Genomic DNA, 9,047 nt, shown 5'->3' with positions numbered 1-9,047 from the left:
AAAGAACGTATTATTTGTGCCACATTCTATTCCATTTCAGACTGCTTATATTTTAAAATTCTGGAAGGACAAGTTAAAGTTAGAAGAAAGAAGGGGAAGGGTATTATAGACAGAAGAGAGTGTACATGTTGGAAGAATGCATTTCCTGTTCAGTTTGCTGCAAATCACTGATGTAGTCAGAATACACAGCAAAGTGAGAGGATGGTGGGATGAGATGACAGAGCTCTGGGGGATGCAGAGCTACGGACTTGGGGCTTTATCCTATGGGGTAGTTTCTGCTACAGGAAAACACTCAGATTTAAATCTTACAAAGGTCACTCTGAAAGAGTGTATGTAAATGGTGAATTAGTGCAGAGATGTGAACTCTGTAGGTACTTATGACTGAACTATTGCATTCATCTAGGCAAGAAATAAATGTAAATAATGAACTTATCTACAGAACAGAAGTAGACTTGAAGGCATAGTAAATAATCTTATGGTGGGGGTGGGAAGGGATACATTTGGGAGTTTGAGATCTGCGAATGATAACCTCTCTATATAAAAATAGATAAAAAACAAATTTATTCTGTACAGCACAGGGAACTATATTCAATATCTTGTAATAACTTTTAATGAAAAAGAATATGAAAATGAGTATATGTATATATATGCATGCCTGGGACATTGTGCTGTGCACCAGAAACTGACACATTGTAACTAACTGTACTTCAATTTAAAAAAAGAAAGAAACATAGGTCATGAAAGAGAAGAGAGAACAGGAAGCATATTTGAGAACCATTTAGCAGACAGACTGACAAAGACTTCCATGTTTCTGGCAGGGTAGATTAGCAATAATTGATGATATTTACCAAAATGGGGGAATCCAAGAGAGGAAGAGAAGATGCAAGGGAATGAGGCAGGGAAAATGAGAACAAAGCCATGTCAAGTTTGTGATACAAATAGAAAACTCAGGTGCAGATGTTCTGATAACAAGTCAATATGATGATATCATAGGGGGAATTCTAGTCTAGAAATATTGGGTGAAACAGTGCAAATGAGAAGTGAGGACAGTATGAATAAGGCAGTATCAGGGTGTAATGGATAAAAATAGGGTGGAATTAAAAGACACATTAAAGTAAGATTCAGTAAAACCAGTGCCAAATTGCTTTAACATTAGAGAAAGTTATTGCTCTTACTAAGCGCCAGAGCTAGTGCTGTTTAAAGCATGTAATTCTGCAGGTACAACTTTTAACCTTTAAACAGAACTGTAATTAAAATTTAGTTTTACAGAAATTTCTATATTAGGCTCTTAACGTGTAAACTTTAGGTCAAAGCACGTTATTCAAATCTAGTATTCAGATACCTATTGTATGAACATGGTTAACACATGTTTGTGGAACCAGATTGACACATCTATACTGCAGATTTCATCATGTCATGCATTTTTTTTTCCCAGCAGACAATTACTGAATGTATGCTATGGGCCAGACACTCTGTTTTGTATATGATTTGATTTCCTAAAAGAAAGATTTTTAAATGCTAACATTTTGCCACAATGCTTCAATGTTTTAAAGAAATAAAATGTTAATATGTAACTTTATTACATAAAAACCCAAAATATAGTCATGCATATGCACACAGATATGCATATTTTCTATGTAAACATAAAAAACATTATTCGATGAATAAAATGATAGAGATTTTCTTTATCATTGAGCTGTATTCTTTTCCTTAACTTACGGTTATTTCAGGTACTTCAGGGCTCCAGAGCTTGCCAGGAGACGCACATGTCCAAGAAGGCCAGTGCCCAGCAGGGAAGCAGGATGGAGCCCCAGGTGCAGGTAGGTCAAGGCAGGATGGGGGTACTGGGGATGGTCGAAGGCAGGCAGGGAGGCTCGGGGTCAGGTAACGGGGAGGGAAGCATCGGGGTGTATGTGGGGCACAGGTAGGCCAAGGCAGGATGGGGTGAGGGGCGCTGTGTGGGACCCAAGTAGGAAGGGAGGGGAGGGGTGCTTCAGGCGCCAGGGTCGGGGCATCCCCTCCCCCCACCTCCTGCCACCTCCCAAAGCAGCAGCTGAGTCCCTCCTGAGCTCCCTGTCGGACAGGCCCAGCTTTGGCATCTGCGTCCTTGCCCCAAGTTGCTACACGGCTCCCCTCATCTGGAGCCGCCGGCCCACTTTTCTTTCCCACCACAGACTGAACGCATCTTTGGACATGTGGCTGGCTCTGGCATGAAACGTTTCCAGGGCACTTCATTGGCACTCTTAACTCGTGTCATAACACACTGAATTGTTTTATAAGTACGTTTATAAATAGCTTATTCACAAGAATATCAAACCTCCTCCTTCTTGGTCAACATTGACAGATGGTAATTTATCTTAGCATGTTATGCATACTTCAATGAAGTATGTTTCCCCCTTTATCTGTGATCGTCTACAGATAAAACTGGTCTGCTATTAGCTTAGAGTCCATCTCTGCCTTTGCTCTTTCATTTTTCCTGAACTTCTCGTGTGGGATAATTTCTCATATTGCTTTCCCTGATCCTAACTTACTTATTCTAATTAAGTGGGGTGTAGGAATAGGAATATAGTATAGTTATGAATGTCCAATAACATATATTCCATTATTCTAAATTGATTTAAATTTACTTAAAAATTATAGTTGAAGATAGAGTGCCTCATTTGGAAGGGAAGGGGGTCTACAGAATATTTGCTTTTATAAAGGGGGGTATTGGGTCTGAAATGATAGCTATGGCCATAAGTTAGCAACGTTTGCTAGGAGCTGGGTTGATGTTAACTCTGCTAGTTCTGATCCATAGACCATAGTCCTTTGTAGATCTATGGTCTATTGTAGACTTTGTGTGTTAGGTGCAGCATTTATCACATTTTATGTACCGCACTATATATATGATATTCAGTAGCTTACCCTTCTAAATGAAAAGATAAAAGGACTATAGATGAGTAGATTCTTAGTGAGTTGTTCCCCGCCCTCTCCCATTCCCACTAATTTGGTTAGAGATAGCCAATACAGAAGATTCTTTAAACACGTGCATGAGGATAGAAACTCAATCCTTAACCATTACACATTTTCAGGACTGACTTTAAATTAAATTTTAGGCTATCATTAGCAATGTACCGCTATTCTCAGATTTCTTTTATAGTCTCTTGTTTCGATGACCTTTTCGTACTTCGGTCTTTGCTTAATTTCATTCAGAGGCAGAAAATATGGTAATTTTTAACAACTCCTTGGTAATTCTGCAAATAAAAAGGAGGCTTTAAAAAGGCAGATTTAAAAAGAAAAGAATTGACTTGATTCCAAAGCTGGTATTAACATATTTCAATGCAGAGGAAAGATAAGGAGCAAGATGAATCTTAAGGTTATAAGAGGCCCATCAAATTGACCTACATGAGCTCACAGAAGTTACACGTTTCCTAAGGCCAAGGAACTGTTTCATGACCTTGAAGGGTATATTAGTATTTCTATTTAAGTCATTACATTTTCAAACATTGGAACTGCTCAGATTTGGTTCACTGCACAAACCAATCACTTAGAATGTTAAAGAGCATGCCTTTGGTCTCCTGGAGACAGCTCTTCTGTGATTGAGCTCTCGTTTGCACGGCCTGTCTACCTTCCCTGTTAATTTTTTTTTCTCCCCCCCCCCCTTGTCAGCCTACATTGTGAATGCACCTGATAGAACAAACACCAACACCTAACACTGGAAATTCTCTCCTCTGAACTCATTTGAAACACATGCTGAGGTTCTCAATCGGCAAGTTTTATAAAATGTCAGAACGTTTTAGAGTTGGGAGTGATTGTTGGACTCATTGAAATCACACAGGGAGCTTAAGAAAATACTAATGCCTCAGCCCAACCTTCAGAAATTCTGAATTAACTTGTCTGGGGAAGACTGCAGGCCCCTATGTTTTTCAAAAGTTTTCCAAGCAATTTTAATGTCCAGCCAATTGGAGAACCACTGGGCTAGTCCCATTCGATCAGATAAAACCAGAAATTCATATAGGATTTGACATAGCAAAGGGCACAAAACTAGACATCAGAATAGCTGAGACTAAACACTGACGGCGCCGGCCCTCCCCGCCCCGCAGAGGCCCGCGCGGCCTCCCTCCGCCGCGGGGACCCGGGGTGGCAGCCGCCGCAACCCCCGTCCTTCCCGGGCCCCGCGCCCCTCCGCCGCCGCCGCCGCCGCCGCCGCCGCCGCCGCCGCCGCCGACCGAGCTCACCTCAGGGGCGCAACCGGCACAGCCGGCCGTCGGCCTCGTTCCCGCCGAAGCGTCTCGGTGCGGTACTCCCTGCGCGGGCGGCTTCTTCCCCGGCGGTCGCAGGGGGTTCAGGGGTGCGGGGGCGGGGAACGGCCGTCACACGAGCAACGAACCGAAGCGCCGCCTGGTGGCATTTTCCACAGGCCGGCGCCACCGCAGCCGCCTTGGGTCCGCACAGCCCCCTGCCGGCCGCAGCTCTTGCTGTCTCGCCGAGCCGACAAGCCTCCGCGGACAGGGGAGGGAGCCGCGGCGCGAGTCGGAGGCCGGGCGGGGGTGTGCGCAGACTCTTTCCTCTGGGGACTGCGCGCATGCGCACCAGCGGGGCGGGACCCGCGGCCGCTGCGTGGGGGCCGGCCCCGCCCCGCCCAGGGGCGCTGGTCCGGCTCAGCCAATCGCGAGCGCCGGGTACCTCTTGGCGCGGGCGATTTGAATGGTTCGCGGCCGCCTGAGGTGGCGGCAGGTGGGCACGCCGCTGCCCTTTTGGGAGCTTCTCTGAGATCGGGAGGGGAACCCGCCCCTCATCCTTTCGCCGGAGCCCCACCCTCCCCAGGCCGCGGGACTGGCAAAAAAAAAAAAAAAAAAAAAACAAAACAGCTGGGAAAGTAAAACAACACTGACTTCACGATAACGGTTACGTCTTTGGATGGAAAGAAGGGAATGGGATAAAGGAAAGGTGAAAAAGAAACTTCAAGCATTTGTATATGATTTGATTTCTTAAAAGAAAGATTTTTAAATGCTAACATTTTGCCACAATGCTTCAATGTTTTAAAGAAATAAAATGTTAATATGTAACTTTATTACATAAAAACCCAAAATATAGTCATGCATATGCACACAGATATGCATATTTTCTATGTAAACATAAAAAACATTATTCAATGAATAAAATGATAGAGATTTTCTTTATCATTGAGCTGTATTCTTTTCCTTAACTTACGGTTATTTCAGGTACTTCAGGGCTCCAGAGCTTGCCAGGAGACGCACATGTCCAAGAAGGCCAGTGCCCAGCAGGGAAGCAGGATGGAGCCCCAGGTGCAGGTAGGTCAAGGCAGGATGGGGGTACTGGGGATGGTCGAAGGCAGGCAGGGAGGCTCGGGGTCAGGTAACGGGGAGGGAAGCATCGGGGTGTATGTGGGGCACAGGTAGGCCAAGGCAGGATGGGGTGAGGGGCGCTGTGTGGGACCCAAGTAGGAAGGGAGGGGAGGGGTGCTTCAGGCGCCAGGGTCGGGGCATCCCCTCCCCCCACCTCCTGCCACCTCCCAAAGCAGCAGCTGAGTCCCTCCTGAGCTCCCTGTCGGACAGGCCCAGCTTTGGCATCTGCGTCCTTGCCCCAAGTTGCTACACGGCTCCCCTCATCTGGAGCCGCCGGCCCACTTTTCTTTCCCACCACAGACTGAACGCATCTTTGGACATGTGGCTGGCTCTGGCATGAAACGTTTCCAGGGCACTTCATTGGCACTCTTAACTCGTGTCATAACACACTGAATTGTTTTATAAGTACGTTTATAAATAGCTTATTCACAAGAATATCAAACCTCCTCCTTCTTGGTCAACATTGACAGATGGTAATTTATCTTAGCATGTTATGCATACTTCAATGAAGTATGTTTCCCCCTTTATCTGTGATCGTCTACAGATAAAACTGGTCTGCTATTAGCTTAGAGTCCATCTCTGCCTTTGCTCTTTCATTTTTCCTGAACTTCTCGTGTGGGATAATTTCTCATATTGCTTTCCCTGATCCTATCTTACTTATTCTAATTAAGTGGGGTGTAGGAATAGGAATATAGTATAGTTATGAATGTCCAATAACATATATTCCATTATTCTAAATTGATTTAAATTTACTTAAAAATTATAGTTGAAGATAGAGTGCCTCATTTGGAAGGGAAGGGGGTCTACAGAATATTTGCTTTTATAAAGGGGGGTATTGGGTCTGAAATGATAGCTATGGCCATAAGTTAGCAACGTTTGCTAGGAGCTGGGTTGATGTTAACTCTGCTAGTTCTGATCCATAGATCATAGTCCTTTGTAGATCTATGGTCTATTGTAGACTTTGTGTGTTAGGTGCAGCATTTATCACATTTTATGTACCGCACTATATATATGATATTCAGTAGCTTACCCTTCTAAATGAAAAGATAAAAGGACTATAGATGAGTAGATTCTTAGTGAGTTGTTCCCCGCCCTCTCCCATTCCCACTAATTTGGTTAGAGATAGCCAATACAGAAGATTCTTTAAACATGTGGATGAGGATAGAAACTCAATCCTTAACCATTACCCATTTTCAGGACTGACTTTAAATTCAATTTTAGGCTATCATTAGCAATGTACCGCTATTCTCAGGTTTCTTTTATAGTCTCTTGTTTCGATGACCTTTTCGTACTTCGGTCTTTGCTTAATTTCATTCAGAGGTAGAAAACATGGTAATTTTTAACAACTCCTTGGTAATTCTGCAAATAAAAAGGACGTTTTAAAAAGGCAGATTTAAAAAGAAAAGAATTGATTTGATTCCAAAGCTGGTATTAACATTTTTTAATGCAGAGGAAAGATAAGGAGCAAGATGAATCTTAAGGTTATAAGAGGCCCATCAAATTGACCTACATGAGCTCACAGAAGTTACACGTTTCCTAAGGCCAAGGAACTGTTTCGTGACCTTGAAGGGCATATTAGTATTTCTATTTCAGTCGTTACATTTTCAAACATTGGAACTGCTCAGATTTGGTTCACTGCACAAACCAATCACTTAGAATGTTAAAGAGCATGACTTTGGTCTCCTGGAGACAGCTCTTCTGTGACTGAGCTCTCGTTTGCACGGCCTGTCTACCTTCCCTGTTAATTTTTTTTTCTTGTTTTTTTTCCCACTTGTCAGCCTACACTGTGAATGCAACTGATAGAACAAACACCAACACCTAACACTGGAAATTCTCTCCTCTGAACTCATTTGAGACACATGCTGAGGTTCTCAATCGGCAAGTTTTATAAAATGTCAGAACGTTTTAGAGTTGGGAGTGATTGTTGGACTCATTCTAATCACACAGGGAGCTTAAGAAAATACTAATGCCTCAGCCCCACCTTCAGAAATTCTGAATTAACTTGTCTGGGGAAGACTGCAGGCCCCTATGTTTTTCAAAAGTTTTCCAAGCAATTTTAATGTCCAGCCAATTGGAGAACCACTGGGCTAGTCCCATTCGATCAGATAAAAACAGAAATTCATATAGGATTTGACATAGCAAAGGGCACAAAACTAGACATCAGAATAGCTGAGACTAAACACTGACGGCGCCGGCCCTCCCCGCCCCGCAGAGTCCCGCGCGGCCTCCCTCCGCCGCGGGGACCCGGGGTGGCAGCCGCCGCAACCCCCATCCTTCCCGGGCCCCGCGCCCCTCCGCCGCCGCCGCCGCCGCCGCCGACCGAGCTCACCTCAGGGGCGCAACCGGCACAGCCGGCCGTCGGCCTCGTTCCCGCCGAAGCGTCTCGGTGCGGTACTCCCTGCGCGGGCGGCTTCTTCCCCGGCGGTCGCAGGGGGTTCAGGGGTGCGGGGGCGGGGAACGGCCGTCACACGAGCAACGAACCGAAGCGCCGCCTGGTGGCATTTTCCACAGGCCGGCGCCACCGCAGCCGCCTTGGGTCCGCACAGCCCCCTGCCGGCCGCAGCTCTTGCTGTCTCGCCAGGCCGACAAGCCTCCGCGGACAGGGGAGGGAGCCGCGGCGCGAGTCGGAGGCCGGGCGGGGGTGTGCGCAGACTCTTTCCTCTGGGGACTGCGCGCATGCGCACCAGCGGGGCGGGACCCGCGGCCGCTGCGTGGGGGCCGGCCCCGCCCCGCCCAGGGGCGCTGGTCCGGCTCAGCCAATCGCGAGCGCCGGGTACCTCTTGGCGCGGGCGATTTAAATGGTTCGCGGCCGCCTGAGGTGGCGGCAGGTGGGCACGCCGCTGCCCTTTTGGGAGCTTCTCTGAGATCGGGAGTGGAACCCGCCCCTCATCCTTTCGCCGGAGCCCCACCCTCCCCAGGCCGCGGGACTGGCAAAAAAAAAAAAACAAAAAAAAAAAACAGCGGGGAAAGTAAAACAACACTGACTTCACGATAACGGTTACGTCTTTGGATGGAAGGAAGGGAATGGGATAAAGGAAAGGTGAAAAAGAAACTTCAAGCATTTGTATATGATTTGATTTCTTAAAAGAAAGATTTTAAATGCTAACATTTTGCCACAATGCTTCAATGTTTTAAAGAAATAAAATGTTAATATGTAATTTTATTACATAAAAACTCAAAATATAGTCATGCATATGCACACAGATATGCATATTTTATATCTAAACATAAAAAACATTATTCGATGAATAAAATGATAGAGATTTTCTTTATCATTGAGCTTTATTCTTTTCCTTAACTTACGGTTATTTCAGGTACTTCAGGGCTCCAGAGCTTGCCAGGAGACGCACATGTCCAAGAAGGCCAGTCCCCAGCAGGGAAGCAGGATGGAGCCCCAGGTGCAGGTAGGTCAAGGCAGGATGGGGGTACTGGGGATGGTCGAAGGCAGGCAGGGGAGCTCGGGGTCAGGCAACGGGGAGGGAAGCATCGGGGTGTATGTGGGGCACAGGTAGGCCAAGGCAGGATGGGGTGAGGGGCGCTGTGTGGGACCCAAGTAGGAAGGGAGGGGAGGGGTGCTTCAGGCGCCAGGGTCGGGGTATCCCCTCCCCCCACCTCCTGCCACCTCCCAAAGCAGCAGCTGAGTCCCTCCTGAGCTCCCTGTCGGACAGGCCCAGCTTTGGCATCTGCGTCCTTGCCCCA

Source organism: Camelus bactrianus, chromosome 7 (assembly GCF_048773025.1).
Source record: "Camelus bactrianus isolate YW-2024 breed Bactrian camel chromosome 7, ASM4877302v1, whole genome shotgun sequence".
Taxonomy (NCBI): domain Eukaryota; kingdom Metazoa; phylum Chordata; class Mammalia; order Artiodactyla; family Camelidae; genus Camelus; species Camelus bactrianus.
The sequence above is the reverse complement of the archived record's forward strand: the minus strand, read 5'-3'. Positions refer to the sequence as shown.